Here is a 17,311-nt window from a genome sequence, read left to right on the forward strand (position 1 = left end):
AAATGGCCCCTGGGTAAAGCAAGTTGAGTATCCCTGGCTTACAGTATCTGCATTTTTAAAGGCAGGCTATTATGTAAGTATTGTGGTAGTGCAGGTTGCAGGTGACAATCATCAGCCTAAAATGGTATAAAATTAAGGTATGAAATCGAACTGTTCAGCAGTTTGCTGGCCAGCGTTAAAACTTTAAATATCTATTTCTCAACTTCTGTTTCTGTAGTTTTTACTCCTTGCCTTTGCAGGGTAGTGCAGCTCTGCAGTATATGTTGAAACAGCTTGTACAGAAACACTTTTTGTATTTTAAGGACAATGAGGTAAAGTATTAGAGATATGATGGGATGTATTTAAGGTAACATCTAAAACAAGTGTGCAGATCCGTCACAGTCATATCAGGGGCACTGTGTTTGTCTGTGTGAGTTTGTGTGTAAGTTAATGGTGACGTTAAAGCAGCTCAACATTTTTCAGGTGCCTCCCTGTAACCGTGGAGACCACAGCTTTGATCTAACAGACCTCATGATACACAAATTCACACAGCATCTGACTCTCATATGCCCCGACTCACTTATCTGACCGTCCACAGGTAATAGTAAACAAGCAGCGTGTGTACATATTTTCACATGTTGTCACCATTGCATACACACACACACTTCCTCCGTTTTCACTCTCCAGCTGCCCCCTCATTCACTCTTTAGCTGCAGGAGGAACTTCAAAAAGAGGCCGAACACAGAGGGGAGCAGGAGTGTGTGTGTTGTGGAAGTATGAGGGAGGAGTGCATTCCATCCTCTTGTCTCACACACACACACACACACACACACTTTGTCTCCCTCTTGCAAATTAATTACTTCCAACTGCTCCTGGAGTCTTTGATGCCAAATAAAGCGACGGGCACTTACAGAGGCTGTTAATGGAGTTTGTGTTGGTTGTGTGTCAGTGAGGGAAGCTTAACTTACAGCTGAAACTCCGTCCTTAAATTCAGCGTCACACTACTTAACTTACTCATATAAACTGCCTTGAAATATAGAATTCCTCAAAATTATTTCCCCCATGATTTATGTGAAGACAAAATATTCACTAGTAACTGCTGGCTCGTAGTTACTCATTTGTTTATTATATAGACAAATTTGGACATTCAAAGGCTGTAATGAAAAGTTGTGGTGTCAGCACATGGGGCCTCTGGGTCTGTTTTAGCTGCAGCACTGCTGCTTTGTTACAATAGCGGTCCCTGGTGGCAGCAGTAGCAATGACAAGTGGTTCCTCAAGACCACAACTATACTCTGTGGCTGCTGTTACATATTTTTTGAGACAAATGTTCCTGTAGTTGATGCACAATTAATTTGGTCTCTGGCATAATCACCCAAGACCTCAAGTGGGAGCTGAACATCAGCTCCTTCATCAAAGAGCAATTTGCTGTCTCTGCTGGACCTGTACGTCTCCAGGACCCTGATGTGGGCAGGAGAGGTTGCAGCTGACCCCTTTCAGTCTGAACACAAACTCTCTGCAACACTCGCCTCTGGCAGGAGGCTGCGGTCCATCAGTTTCTTCCCAGCTGTAGCTGGCCTCATCAACAAGGCCCAGGACCCCACTGACATGGACTCTCATCCCACAGATAACACACATCATTGGCACTACATCTCTGTACACTGATCATACTTGTTATACTTCGTACTGTGAACCCCTGAACATTACTTGTACAATGTCACACATTTCTGCATGTTATAAATTGTTACCATTTACACCAAAGCACATTCCTTGAATGTAAAAATCTGTTCCAAAATAAAATAGATTTAGTCAAAATGCTGCCAGTGAATTATTATTTATTCTTTTTTTGTTTGTTTTAGTAATTAAGTTGAATAAGATCCACAGTGAAGATGTCCATGCATGGAGAAGACGCTGTGCAGTGGGCCTGCACAGCTTCAGCTTCAGTGAAATGTCAAAGTTCATCCATCAATGCTCAACATTACAGCTCTGCTTAAGAAAGTCTTAATGACTCAAAGAGTTAGATGTGTCTGACATCAGGTACAGACAACAAAGCAAGCAGCACACATCTTCAACATCAAGTCCAAAAATACCAATTTTCCAACATCTGATTAAGATCAGCAGTGAAGGTGTCCATGCGTGGAGAGGAGGGCAGCTGAGGCTGAAAAGTGGGCCTGCACAGCATCACCTTCGTTGGGTGACACCTTTCCTCCAATGTCCTTTGAGTCTCAGTGGGTGGACTCTGTGTTTGAGACTCAGTGGGTAGACTGTGTTTGAGTCTCAGTGGGTGGACTCTGTGTTTGAGACTCAGTGGGTGGACTCTGTGTTTGAGACTCAGTGGGTGGACTCTGTGTTTGAGTCTCAGTGGGCGGACTCCGTGTTTCAATCTCAGTGGGTAGACTGTGTCCTTTGAGTCTCAGTGGGTAGACTCCGTGTTTGAGTCTTAGTGGGTAGACTGTGTTTGAGTCTCAGTGGGTGGACTGTGTTTGAGTCTCAGTGGGCGGACTCTGTGTTTAAGTCTCAGTGGGTAGACTGTGTTTGAGACTCAGTGGGTGGACTGTGTTTGAGTCTCAGTGGGTGGACTCCGTGTTTGAGTCTCAGTGGGCGGACTCCGTGTGTGAGTCTCAGTGGGCGGACTCTGTGTTTGAGTCTCAGTGGGCGGACTCTGTGTTTGAGTCTCAAGTCTCAGTGGGCGGACTCTGTGTTTGAGTCTCAGTGGGTGGACTCCGTGTTTGAGTCTCAGTGGATAGACTGTGTTTGAGTCTCAGTGGGCGGACTCTGTGTTTGAGTCTCAGTGGGTGGACTCTGTGTTTGAGACTCAGTGGGTAGACTGTGTTTGAGTCTCAGTGGGTGGACTCTGTGTTTGAGACTCAGTGGGTGGACTCTGTGTTTGAGACTCAGTGGGTGGACTCTGTGTTTGAGTCTCAGTGGGCGGACTCCATGTTTCAATCTCAGTGGGTAGACTGTGTCCTTTGAGTCTCAGTGGGTAGACTCCGTGTTTGAGTCTTAGTGGGTAGACTGTGTTTGAGTCTCAGTGGGTGGACTGTGTTTGAGTCTCAGTGGGCGGACTCTGTGTTTAAGTCTCAGTGGGTAGACTGTGTTTGAGACTCAGTGGGTGGACTGTGTTTGAGTCTCAGTGGGTGGACTCCGTGTTTGAGTCTCAGTGGGTAGACTGTGTTTGAGTCTCAGTGGGCGGACTCTGTGTTTGAGTCTCAGTGGGCGGACTCTGTGTTTGAGTCTCAAGTCTCAGTGGGCGGACTCTGTGTTTGAGTCTCAGTGGGTGGACTCCGTGTTTGAGTCTCAGTGGATAGACTGTGTTTGAGTCTCAGTGGGCGGACTCTGTGTTTGAGTCTCAGTGGGTGGACTCTGTGTTTGAGTCTCAGTGGGTAGACTCTGTGTTTGAGTCTCAAGTCTCAGTGGGCGGACTCTGTGTTTGAGTCTCAGTGGGTGGACTCCGTGTTTGAGTCTCAGTGGATAGATTGTGTTTGAGTCTCAGTGGGCGGACTCCGTGTTTGAGTCTCAGTGGGCGGACTCCGTGTTTGAGTCTCAGTGGGTGGACTCTGTGTTTGAGACTCAGTGGGTGGACTCTGTGTTTGAGTCTCAGTGGGTAGACTCTGTGTTTGAGTCTCAGTGGGCGGACTCCCTGTTTGAGTCTCAGTGGGTGGACTCTGTGTTTGTGTCTCAGTGGGTGGACTGTGTTTGAGTCTCAGTGGGTAGACTGTGTTTGAGTCTCAGTGGGCGGACTCTGTGTTTAAGTCTCAGTGGGTAGACTGTGTTTGACACTCAGTGGGTGGACTGTGTTTGAGTCTCAGTGGGTGGACTGTGTTTGACACTCAGTGGGTGGACTGTGTTTGAGTCTCAGTGGGTGGACTCCGTGTTTGAGTCTCAGTGGGTAGACTGTGTTTGAGTCTCAGGGGGTGGACTGTGTTTGAGACTCAGTGGGTGGACTCTGTGTTTGAGTCTCAGTGGGTAGACTGTGTTTGAGTCTCAGTGGGTGGACTATGTTTGAGTCTCAGTGGGTAGACTGTGTTTGATTCTCAGTGGGTAGACTGTGTTTGAGTCTCAGTGGGTGGACTCTGTGTTTGAGTCTCAGTGGGTAGACTGTGTTCGAGTCTCAGTGGGCGGACTCTGTGTTTGAGTCTCAGTGGGTAGACTGTGTTTGAGTCTCAGTGGGTAGACTGTGTTTGAGTCTCAGTGGGCGGACTCCGTGTTTGAGTCTCAGTGGGCGGACTCCGTGTGTGAGTCTCAGTGGGCGGACTCCGTGTTTGAGTCTCAGTGGGTGGACTGTGTTTGAGTCTCAGTGGGCGGACTCTGTGTTTGAGTCTCAGTGGGTGGACTCTGTGTTTGTGTCTCAGTGGGTGGACTGTGTTTGAATCTCAGTGGGTAGACTGTGTTTGAGTCTCAGTGGGCGGACTCCGTGTTTGAGTCTCAGTGAGTGGACTGTGTTTGAGTCTCAGTGGGTAGACTGTGTTTGAGTCTCAGTGGGCGGACTCCGTGTTTGAGTCTCAGTGGGTGGACTGTGTTTGAGTCTCAGTGGGTGGACTGTGTTTGAGTCTCAGTGGGCGGACTCTGTGTTTGAGTCTCAGTGGGTGGACTCCGTGTTTGAGTCTCAGTGGGCGGACTCTGTGTTTGAGTCTCAGTGGGCGGACTCCGTGTGTGAGTCTCAGTGGGCGGACTCCGTGTTTGAGTCTCAGTGGGTGGACTGTGTTTGAGTCTCAGTGGGCGGACTCTGTGTTTGAGTCTCAGTGGGTGGACTCTGTGTTTGAGACTCAGTGGGCGGACTCCGTGTTTGAGTCTCAGTGAGTGGACTGTGTTTGAGTCTCAGTGGGTAGACTGTGTTTGAGTCTCAGTGGGCGGACTCCGTGTTTGAGTCTCAGTGGGTGGACTGTGTTTGAGTCTCAGTGGGTGGACTGTGTTTGAGTCTCAGTGGGCGGACTCTGTGTTTGAGTCTCAGTGGGTAGACTGTGTGTTTGAGTCTCAGTGGGTGGACTGTGTTTGAGTCTCAGTGGGCGGACTCCGTGTTTGAGTCTCAGTGGGTGGACTGTGTTTGAGTCTCAGTGGGTAGACTGTGTTTGAGTCTCAGTGGGTAGACTGTGTTTGAGTCTCAGTGGGTGGACTCTGTGTTTGAGTCTCAGTGGGTAGACTGTGTTTGAGTCTCAGTGGGTGGACTCTGTGTTTCAGTCTCAGTGGGTGGACTGTGTTTCAGTCTCAGTGGATGGACTCCGTGTTTGAGTCAGTGCAAGGGGTGAGGTCAGAGATGTGGATACTGTTCTCAGAGAATCCAGCCTGGAGGCCTTGCTCCTCTGTGTCTTCCTCCTCTTGCCCTAAACACAAAAAGACACATTAGACTTCCCACCTCTGATATCAGCTGATAAAATCTCTGTGTTTGATCAGCTCTAGTGTCGTGAGTGTGTGGTGATAGAAACATGTATGAGTTGTGTGTGAGCAGGGTGTACTTACATAGTTGTCCTGGGTGGACCACTCAGGGTGCTGCTGGGAATGGAGCAGTCGTTCTGTTTCGGCCTGGCTGAAATATTTGGCCTGCTGCTCCTTCGTCAGTGACTTCCACTGTGGACAGAAGAAAACACACTGTCAATCAGTGCACATACACACACACACACAGAGTTTGTCTCAAACATACGGACCAAACACACTTACCCTCTGTCCCAGCAGCGTATTCACGGCCGCACTGCCTCTCTCTGCAACTTCCGCCTCAACATGTGTCCTCTGTTCTTTCAGAAAGAGCATGAAGGCATTTGGAGGCCTCTTTATGTACGGCCAATCATTGTCATGTTGGCTGTCGCGCTTTCTTTTTCTACAAGAAAAAACAGAAGGAGTTCATGTTACTGCTGTATAAAACTGTGAGGAATGATGTTAAGTAAGCATAATGATAAAAGACATTAACCCTGTTTGTGCTGTGTTGTTAAAATAAAACTCATTAAAAGAGACTGATTATAATAATATTAAACATTTTGGTAGAGAAAATACACCTGAAATGAAACAATAGCTGCTTCAAATAACATCATTGTAGAAAAGTACATTTTGACTAAAACTGTCTGGAGAAAACTTACTTTGAGTTGGAGGTGTTCTGTGGAGGAGCAGCATAGACGGGAGGAGCGTCACCTCCTGCAATCACTTCGTACAACAGCTGTCCGTTACTACACAGACAAAGGGAGACGGATTAACACATTAGATAATAGCCGATTGTTTCTGAGACGATACAAACAGAAGCTCAAAAGTTGTGTGTGTTTGCAGTCATGTGTGTGTAACTTACAGCACTCCAACAAAGCGCAGGCTCTGGCTTTCAGCGAGCTTTACCACTGGCACATTGGTAAACTGGAAAGACACAAACATACACACAGAACAGGTGATGAGACAAGCTGCAGTGGTGTCATCTGACCACCAGGGGTCAGAATGTCCACTCTCTTTGAGTTATAATGACACACGGGGAGCTGCTGAGGGTCACAGGGGTCAGGAGTGTGGATTCATGCAAAATTATGTCTTCAAGGCACTGAGAAGAAGTGGGAAGCATTGGAAAGTAAAATTCTGCAACATGCTAAGTGAACTTAATTCACAGTCAGAGTGTGTGAGGTTATTTGGGGTCTTACTGGCTGTGGAGGAGGAGCAGGGTAACTGAAGGCTGCTGCTGTCTGTGGAAGAGCAGCAGGGTGACCGACACCTGCAGCGGTCGGGACGTCTTCCACAGGCCATAGATATGGCAGGTACTGTGGAGAGAGAGCAAAGGTTAACCAGCCATAAGAGACTGTTTGCTTTGTGTGTGTCATCCGTGAGTATTCAAGTCTCCACCAAATCACTTGTATGATGATGAGGAGACTGTATTACCAACATCCAACAGAGCAATAATTGGAGGCTGATCACAAGGATGGAAATTTTACCATCAGCATGTGTGTCATCTACATAAAACTGTATTTTTGTCTGGTTTCTTTTCCAGGAAAGTGTTAAATCAGAACAAAGTTACCGTCACTCGACAGCTTCACTGCACTGAGCTGTCTTGAGTTATTACTTTTGAATCATGACTGATTGGGAGTTATGTAGTTTATCCATCATCAGAGCCTCACAGTGAACACGTGAAGGGACAACAGAGTGAGCTCACACTAAATTTAGCCTTTTTTCTTTTCTTGTTTTATGCATAAAGCCTCCACCATTAAGATTAGAACCAGTATTGATCTGCTCCTAATGATACCTTTCCCTCACTTATACTTAGGATCATACCTGTCCCTGGCAACAGGCACCTGCACCACAATGCAGATGACCTGGTTGCATGATGTCCCCTTGATGCAGAGGTCCATCAGAAATGGTGGGAGCAGCCATTAATGGATGTTGCTCCTCAGACATATAATGATCTGCTCCTAGTGGGATACAGTCACCATATCCTCCATACTGGCTATCTGCTGGCTGAAGCTGGGTGTTGGGTTCCAGCCCAGCAGACACAGGAGCAGGGGTTGTAGGTGGAGGAGATGGAGGGTTGGTTGTGCCGTTCAGTAACTCATGAACAGCGCCTATGAGAGTGGTGACCACCTCTCCCCACTCCATCTCCTCTAAAGCACGTTCAACTTCTGCATGGAGATCCATTTTGGATACAGAGATGTCGAAGGTGCTGTCTCTCTGCAGCTGGTTGTCTCTGAACTCCAGAAGAACGACTGTGTCGGACTCTGTCTGGTGGTTTCAGGAAGCTGGTTTGGAGACACTGTTGTGTGGAGTAACATATATCACATTATACCAATTCAGGGATGTATTGTATGTTTTAGCTCACCACTAGATCAGTTAAGAAATTATGATGCTGCTTTGTCTTGGATTTAACTTCACCTGGACCCACGATTACATTAAAACGCTGCTCACATGTGCATCAATAATAAAACTCCAGATTTATAACATTAACAATAGTACGACACTTTGAAAGGAGCCAATCTGCATGATGGGTGCTTTTATTCATATTTCTGTACTTTACTTCAGTAAAATTTGAAGGCAGCTCAGACATTTACGTGTGAAATTAAGTATTTTTACATCGAGGCACTGGTATATTTACTGAAGTTAAATATCTGAATACCAGCGGTGTAGATTTATTTAAGTGTGTAACATTACTCAAGTGCAACTTTAAGCTAGTGGAGTATTTGCAGTTTTTGCTACTTTACATTTATATTTACCACATTTCAGAGGCAAATGGACTTTTTTTTTTACTCCATTACAACAGCTGTAGTTAAGTTACTTTGCAGATTAAGATTTTACACACAACACTATCCTGACAGTTGGTTTTATAGGAACATTAAGTTATACTGTGTAACATGAGTATCCTCCTCGGCCAGTTTCAACATTCATTTACTGGTGTCACGTTTAAATGCATCAGTAATAATCGTTTAATATATAATAACATTTGACTGATAAGCAGCATAATGAGTGTTTCTACTTTGTATAATTTAACTACATTTTGCTGACAATACTTCTGTAGTTTAAGCTCTACGGTTAAATTATGAATTTACGTCATATTAATACTTTCAGACTGAAGGGACATGTTGTAGAAACAGCTGACACTTTGGAGAAAATACTAATCTAACATTTCTGTAACCTTCTCAAATCGCGCACTTCCGTACTTAGACTTAATATTTTGAGTGCCTAAAGTTGAGTGTGGAACGTGGAAACTTCTCGTCCTCAATAGCCGCCATCTTGCTACGTAGCGGATTTTCTGAGTATGGTGTATTAGCACCTTTATGTGTACTAGCACTTTAATTTCGATGAGTAGGCATGGCAAATTGCACAGCTCAGATGAGCAAATATCTTTTTGCACATTGGTCCCTATCTGGTTACCAGTATGTTTTTTAATGCTGAAAGTGTAACTGTTTTTATGTATTTTTGTTCGTATGTTTCTTGCTGTTTATGTAGCAGTACCCTGTCTCTAATTCAAATTTCTCCCAAGGGAGACAAATAAATGAACTTTGACTTTGGAACAAAATGGCGGCCGAGGACTGTGCGACCGTGAACGTCGCTGCATTGTACAAATACATGTGTTTTTTTGCACTAAGCACCACTACACTGTTGTCGGGATATAACCAGCAGTATGTTTATTAGGTTAATGTAGCAGTCTGTAATGATTTGCTACCGCCAACGATAACGCTAACGCTAATGCTAGTTTGCTAGCTAGCTAATTTGCAGTATCATTTTCCGTGAGTGCACAACGGCAGTGTTTGGTTTGAGACAACACTACCCTGTCGAAATTTGCGCACTAACGTTACGCCCATGGCTACATAGTGCACATAGTATACTACACAGAAGTATAGGAAAGTTAGAAGCTAGCCATAACTGTGAGAAATGCATCTGTTACTGCAGGTTTCCACGTTAGCTAACCAGCTACCTGTTGAACTACGTACCTGTTAGTTGTTGCGTTGACTGACGGTTCGGTTCGCTAACTGTTGAGTTTGGGATTTTCCACGATATCGTCTCGATGTATGTCACTCACAAATGTGTGGTTCACACGGCGAAGGCTACTGGTGAAATGGTGAAATGAGCCACCGTGAGGGTTATTTGTAAAGTCGCATGTTCCATAATTCCATCATCTGATTCCATTCTGAATCTTTAGGCTTGACTCCAGTGACGTTTCAAAATTGGTGTGCATTTTTTAAAGTCACTTTTTATCACATTTACAGCAATATTTGAAGTGTAATGTCACAGTTAAATCTAGATATCAAATGTTAAGCGTAAATGTTAAATCTAAATCCAATTTATTTACATATCTTAATGACACCGAAATGTTTCACTTCTCTAGCTATTTTTTTTTATTTATTTATGCCATGAAAGCTTACAGAAGGAGAAAATTCAAAAACTGTCCCACTCCCCCTCAATTCTCCCTAATAATATGTCAGTCCTAATGTACCCTTAATGTTCGTGTTGCTGTTACTGTGCACTGTCCAAATACTTGAACAAACTGTATTTTGATGCTTTGGCAACATTGTTCTTGAAACTTTCATGCCAATTAAGCCCTTTTCAGTATTTCAATAATTTATGCTGCTTTATACATCTATCTATTCATGAATTTTTTTAATGAAATGGTTTTGCTAACAGATAATTTCCATTTGAAAAATCAGTTGGATCGTTAGTGTTTAATGAAAAAACACATGAGCTTACAAACAGGTGAACGATATATTAAGTTATTCTCAAATGAACAAAGAACACAATCATACACTATACACATATTTTTTTTGTTTATTTTCTCCCCCTAAATCATTCCCTCATCCTCCAAATCCTCCAAACACAGACCAAATCACACGGCCTCAAATGTCACAGAGCACCTACAGTATTAATAACTCAAGGAGTATGTACACAAAATTAATAAATAACATACATGAGGGTGTTAAGAAGAAAAAGGAAACAGATAAACAAGTAGTGGGCGAGACAGGAGCCCAAGATTTTTGAATCTATAGAGATTTGATAAAGTATTGTATGATCAGATCCCAGGTGGAGTTGAATTCCTCAGGATGTTCCCTGAACCAAAGCCCCCCCCACAAATTTTAGGAAAAACACTAAATCCTGCAACCACACAGAAGAATTTTGGAGGTGGAGTGACTTCTAATTCATTATGGTTCTCCTACGTGTCAAAAGGGTTCAGAAAGTCACCCTGAACACCAGAGATGCACATCCAGGCACTGGGTTGAAGACTGTGAAAGACTTTTTATATTGTATCCCAGTAATTTGTCAGTTGTGGGCAGAGCCAAAACGTGTGTATAAGATCTGCTGGAGAACTGTGACATCTATTGCAGCTGATGTCTCCACTACATTTGTGTAGGTTTTGGTACATTTCTGTGAACTGTATTTAATTATATCAAGACAACAGTTAAAAACAAATTCAGCCTAAAAATTAGAGTCAAAACCTCAGTCTCAGTTCTACTGAGCTAAATGTCAGAATATGAAATCAGATGCACAGAAATAAAGTTAAGTTCAGCCAATAAAGCGACATTTGAATTTGACAGTTTTGTGAATTTATCATCTTTATGTGATTTATTACATTGGTAAAATGAAGACCTGTTTACAAGACATTTGATAATGCCTTTGGGGGCACTATCGATTGACCAGCTGTTGTTTGCCTGAAATGATACAAAAGGTAAACAACTAAACGGCTGAAAATATGTTATTATGCCCCTCACATGCAGCTCAGATCCTGCTTTAGTTTAGCTCCTTACTTCTGGCACTGATTGGTTGTGATCATAACTTTACATGAGTGAAATATAAAAGTCACACCATCACTAAATTCATAATTAAACAGAACAAAGGTGAATTAAACAAATAATTTGGTCCTTCTGGGTGCACAGGGTGGAGGCTGACAGGAGGTGTAGCTGCATTCATAATTAAACAGAACAAAGCTGAGTTAAACAAATAATTTGGTCCTTCTGGATGCACGGGGTGGAGGTTGACAGGAGGTGTAGCTGCAGGTGTCTTCCAGAAATTGTGAGTTGAGTATGGGCCTTGAATTTGCTGAGTGATGGACACTGTAGGTGGAGGATCAGGCTGTTAGTAGGCTGCATGAACCTGAAGGTGGAGGAAGCCACAGGTTGCTGGCAGAGACTGTGGCTGAAGGTGGTGAAATCAGGTTGTAGCTATCTGTAAGAATATTCAGTTGGAGGTGTGAGTGGTCATGGTCATGAGATCATGACGTAAATGGCCAAATGAGTTTCCTCCATAGGGTGGCTGTGCTCAGCCTTAGAGATAGGGTAAGGAACTTGGACATCTGAAGGGAGCTCAGAGTAGAGCCACTGCTCCTTCGTGTCGAAAGGTGTCAGTTGAGGTGGTTCGGGCACCTGATCATCAGGATGCCTCCTGGGCAAGGCCGTAACTACCACCGAGGACACCGAGGTCATGACCTTGGTATTTTTTCCCGACCTAAATGAATGAATAAAATTAAAATAAAAATAAACCATTTCATTTGTGCGGTGAAAGTATGTGGGAGGACCGATGGAAGGTGATTGAGCGACTCTCTCTTCTCTATAATAACAATTATTTAAAAAAGAAAATTCTGGTACTCTTGTTTGATCGACGCAGCTTTCATACAGCTTTGCACACACATTATTCTTAGATGGATTACTCACGAATGCAGGGTCGCACAGAAATGCCATACATATCATATGAAAGTGCAGGACCAGAGCTTTCCGAGGATGCCACACACATCATTATGCTGTCATCCCATCACGCTATAAATACAAATCAATTGTCTACAAAATAAAAACCTGATGAATTTCTTTACAGCCCATTATACAGATCTTGTTATCAGTCACTTCATATAGTGAGGAATATTGTATCGTTCCACGTCTGAGGCTTGCGTGTGTTTCTCCCTGTCTGTCCACATTTGTAGTCCAGCTTTCAAGATGCAAATATCTCCATATTGTCCAGTTGACACTCCATCAAACTTTGTATGACAAGACCAGCCACTTCACCTTTGCGCACCCAGACAACTGTAGCCTAATTATGCATGCGTGACAGAGAGTCTCCCCTCTTCATATATGGCAGAATATGTCAACTTCCAACTTGCTATGGTGAGATACATGTAAAAATGTAAGAATTTAGTAACACGGATTTGTTTTTTTCATTGATATAAAATTAATATAACTGACAACTGACAGATGAAGAGAAGTACTTCCTGCTAAAGTGTAAGCGGTTCAAACATAATTATAAATACCCACAAACAAAGTTTGGTGAAAGGCAATTATGCTATAGTATGAAGTGGGAAGAGAAACATGATAAGATGGGATTAATCTAATATGATGTGTGTAGTTCTTTATAGATGTAGCTTCTTAATTTGGCTGTCAAAGTACACCAGATTGAAGGCTTTTGATATATAATTGACAAAAATTTCTGACCCCCCCCACGTGCACCATGACTAAATGACCTCGGTATTTCAAAAATCCTGCGTACGGCCCTGCTCCTGGGCGCCTCTTGCTGGAGGTGTTTCAGGCATGTCCCACTGGTAGGAGGCCCTGGAACAGACCTAGAACAAGCTGGAGGGATTACATATCTCATCTGGCCTGGGAACACCTCGGGGTCCCCCATGAGGAGCTGGAAAGCGTTGCTGGGGAGAAGGATGTCTGGGGTGCTTTGCTCTTCCTGCTTCTCTCACGACCCAGCCCTGGATAAGCACATGAAAATGGATGGAGGCTGAGGCTTTAGGTGGAGGTTGTGACCTCATTGGCTGGTAGCAGGAGGTGGAGATTTGGGCAAGAATCTGCAGGTAGTTGTGGCAGTGCAGGCTGCTGGCAGAGGCTGAAGGTGGAGGTTGACGTTCATGTCTGCAGTCTCGTCTTCTTCAGGTCAGAGAAACAGTCAAATGTCAGTTTGAAGAAGAAACACCTGTTTTAAAGAGACCAACACTGTGTATGTGTGTGTTAAAGCTGTTTAATACAGTTTACAGTTTGCAAGGCTTCATGATCGATGCTCAGTCTGATGTGCATTACAGTTTCAGTGTGGGACTTGGTGACAGCTGACTGATGCTTTGGATGGAAAATACATCATGTGGCTGATGTTGATTCAGAGTCTCTTTTTATGATCCTTTGCAGCAGATAAAAATTACCTATTAAACCCTGTTTTGAGTTTTCTCTAAATATACACTGCAGACATGCAGTGTGAGTTTTTGTACTAATGTAACACTGTCTTGTGTATTTTAATGGTAAACAGCAGGGTGCTCCTACATGCTAACATTACTTAGCCTATATCCAGAATAAGGAGGCGTCTCAGCCATAGTCTGTGATTATTACATTCAAGTCACAAAGCTGTCAAGGCTCAAAAGTGACAATAGTCCAGTCACTCTGTGGATATACATATTTAGTGGATCAAGGTCAATTCAGGGCTCAAAATTTGGGGTCATTATGTCACAGCATCAGACAAAGAAGTGCATATCCTGCTTTTGAACGGCATATTTTCATGTAATTTATATCCAAACATAAGTTTTTTAGGATGTTCTTTCACATGTAACCATCAGATATGACCTGTTCTGACTGTATGTGTGCACTCAGGGGGTATCAGTACCCCCAAATGATTTAAAAATACAAACAAACAAACCTACATAACTCTCAAATTTACACAAAATGATGACGTTATAGATATCAAGTATATACAGAATAATTTATACCCAGTTTAGATATAGACACACCCATAGGAGCAGCATGGCACAAACTGTAAGTGAACAATTTGGCAAAAAAAACCCACCATTGGTTGTTGGGTAGTAGTAGCCCAAACACAGGTAGCTACAATACATCAGAATATCCTCTTAAAAGGTGTTTTATTGGAATATTGACCCCAAAAACTTAAGAAAAGACACCAAATATGTTGAGTAAGTGTACATAGACCCCCCAATATCAACATCATTTCACCCAGACCATGTAACTGTAAAATAAAACTTTGCTTGTGACCTTTGAAGTTATACTTTTAATATACGACATAGGAGAGTATTAGGACAAATAAAAACTATGAAACATTACTTTTTCTCCTAGGTTGGGCCCATTTTTTAGTTAGATTGACAGGACTACAAGGGAAATCAATAAATGAATGAATAAATAAATGGCAGGATTACAAAATAAAATAAATAAATTGAAAGATTTCCCAAAAAGAAATAAGAACACTAAAAAGTGCTATTTATTTTTTCTGTATTCATTTTATATTCATTTTATATCTTTATACATTTATTTCTATATTCTTTTTTTTTTCCCCATTAAAATATTAGAGCACATAGTGTGGACCTTACCACATCAAGTCACCCATTTGACGTTTACATTAATGAGTGTGAAGTGTTGTGGAGCAGAGAGAGCACAGGGTCTCACTTACCTGCAGGTGGAGACAGAGACCTGAGGACAGACATGTGGAGAGGCCCACTCACTGAGGCTGTTGGTGGTGATGAGACAGGAAGATAGAGTAGAAGATAATACATTTCAAGATGATTATTTTGGAAGCAGCATTTAAAGTATATGTAATTTATCGTAAATGAGCCAAGGTGTACAATGTGATCCCTTAAAATTTGGCACCAAGATTATTTTGCTCCCTACTGACAAAATAAGATATGTCACAGAGCCTTCACCACTACTCAGGTCATTATTTAGTATATGTGTTCATTGTCCCAGGTCACTATGGTCCTCTCTGCTGTGGGGTTTTTGTCATTTGTCTGTTTCAGTTTTTTTCTTAATCACCCAGTTTTATAGCTTTCCTCATTTTTATGAAGCTTTTAAGTCTATTTTTGTCATGATCTGTCTCTCCATCTCTCCTCTGTGGCCACATTTCCTTTTCTACATCATCGGTCTTTCCTTCCTTGTCCCATCACCTGACTGCCCCACCCATCTACATACCTGCTTCCTGTTCCCTCATCTGCTCTGCAGGTGCCTGGCCTTCCCCACCCAACTCCTCACCTGCGTCACTCACTACATATACTGGTCCACGTCCTTTGTCCTCTTGTCACGTCATTGAAGTTGCAATGTGGTTTTCTGTCATCAAGTTTGAGCCTCTGTTGCCTGTTTCCTGTCTGCCTGACCTACTGTCTAATTTGGATTCATTTCTTTTTATCTGCTTCCCTATTGGTCAAACCTGCCTGCCTTTGCTTGCCTGCGTATCAGCCTATGCGTACCTGCTGTGGCAATGATGCGATCTTGTCTGTCTTCTTAGTTTGCGTTTGGGTCCTTCCCTTGTTGTGACTCCCCCTTATCATTGTGACAATTTTTGATAATTGCTTTGGTTTGGTCCCCAAACTCTCCAGTTTCACCAGTCTCGTCTCCAGTTGCAGCAGGCAGCTGTTTTCAGCAGAGCTCTGCTAAGCTCGCTGGGCGCTACCCACTCAAAACCAAACAGCAGGCAGGTCTCGTCCACACGGACACAAGTATTTTTGAAAACTGTTTTTTTTTTTTCATCCATTGTTCTCAGAAAAAAGCCATCCGCACACAAAATCTCTGTCCAAATGGAAACACAAATACACAACTGAAGCGCTGTCAAGAGTGTGCCAAACCAACAGGCACAGATATATAAGTGCCCTATAACCCTTAAAGTCATGCAAAGAAGAACAAGAACAAGAAAATATTGGCCATTCAGAAGCCTGGAGAAAATCCTTTTACCAAAAGGCTACCTGTGGCAGTGACCTACGTAGCGCATTCTGACGCCTCTGTTCCTCAATATAGTGGAAGGGTAATGTTACAGTTTTAAAGTCCTATTAGCGAGGTCAGAGCCAGCTCTATTTTGGCCACATCGGACACTGCAGTAAACGCCTCCTCATTTGTGCTGTTTTACAAAGTAGATGATGGCGCACACTCTGACGTCTCAACTCAAAAGTCAGTTTTCCCTGTCAACACTGAACAGAGTCGTTACAATCAACAAGGTGAACCCAAGTGCACAACACAGACTCAGGAGGAAAGTTGTAAAAAAGGGGTTTTATTGCCAGGATAATGAATGTGGCAGTAGGGAAAAATCCAGGCGATGGAGGCTGAGGAGAGTAGGTTTGTGGCAGGGGGGGTTGGCTGGCTAGGAACATGGCAGAAAAACAAACAGGCGGGCAAGCAGGAAGGTAGGTGGTAATCCTATGACACAGGACACAAGGTCAGTATCCATGATAAATGTAGACACGCACAATTCAGAGTTAAATGCACAATTCAACAATGGCCTGAACGATTTAGCGAGGATTGGAGAGGAGAGCTGGTGTTTACTGCAGGGTTGATGACTGGATGGTTCTCAGGTGAGCAGCAGAGAGCAGGTAAGTTAAATGAACATAATCAGGAACCCAGGAGAATGAGGGAGTTGCCACGTCCACAGCACAGACACACAGAAAGACAGACAAGGGAGGGGAGACAGGACACGGAAAAACACGGGGAAAGTAGTGACACAGCCAAGTAAGAGTTAAGAGTGACTGAAAATCTCCACCCTGGAATGATTTAACTAAAGTTGTGTTTTCAGTGATCTAAAACACACAAAAAAACCTATGTTTTCAAATACACCTGTGTCTGTGAAGACAAGGTCATAGTTAACGAGTAGATGGTGAACATAGGGACAATATAACTGCTAATTTTCTCAGTAGTTGGTGGAGACCAAAATGGAGCTATCTATACGAATTGAATAGATGCTAATGTTGCTGCATGTTTGCTGTGTAAGTAGAAAACTGTGTGTTAACACGTTAGCCATAACAATTTTCTAAGGCGATTTTACATTAAAGTTGTATTTACAGTTTGTTATACTGCCCCCAAGTGGTCAAAAATAACTATTAAAAAACTTTACATAATCAGTATGAGTTCTGCGGTATGGATGATGCTGTCTGAATATGGAGCCTCAAAGTGTCCAGAATTAAATATGTAAATAAGATAATATAAAATAAATA

This window comes from Epinephelus fuscoguttatus, linkage group LG3 (genome assembly GCF_011397635.1).
Source record: "Epinephelus fuscoguttatus linkage group LG3, E.fuscoguttatus.final_Chr_v1".
NCBI lineage: Eukaryota > Metazoa > Chordata > Actinopteri > Perciformes > Serranidae > Epinephelus > Epinephelus fuscoguttatus.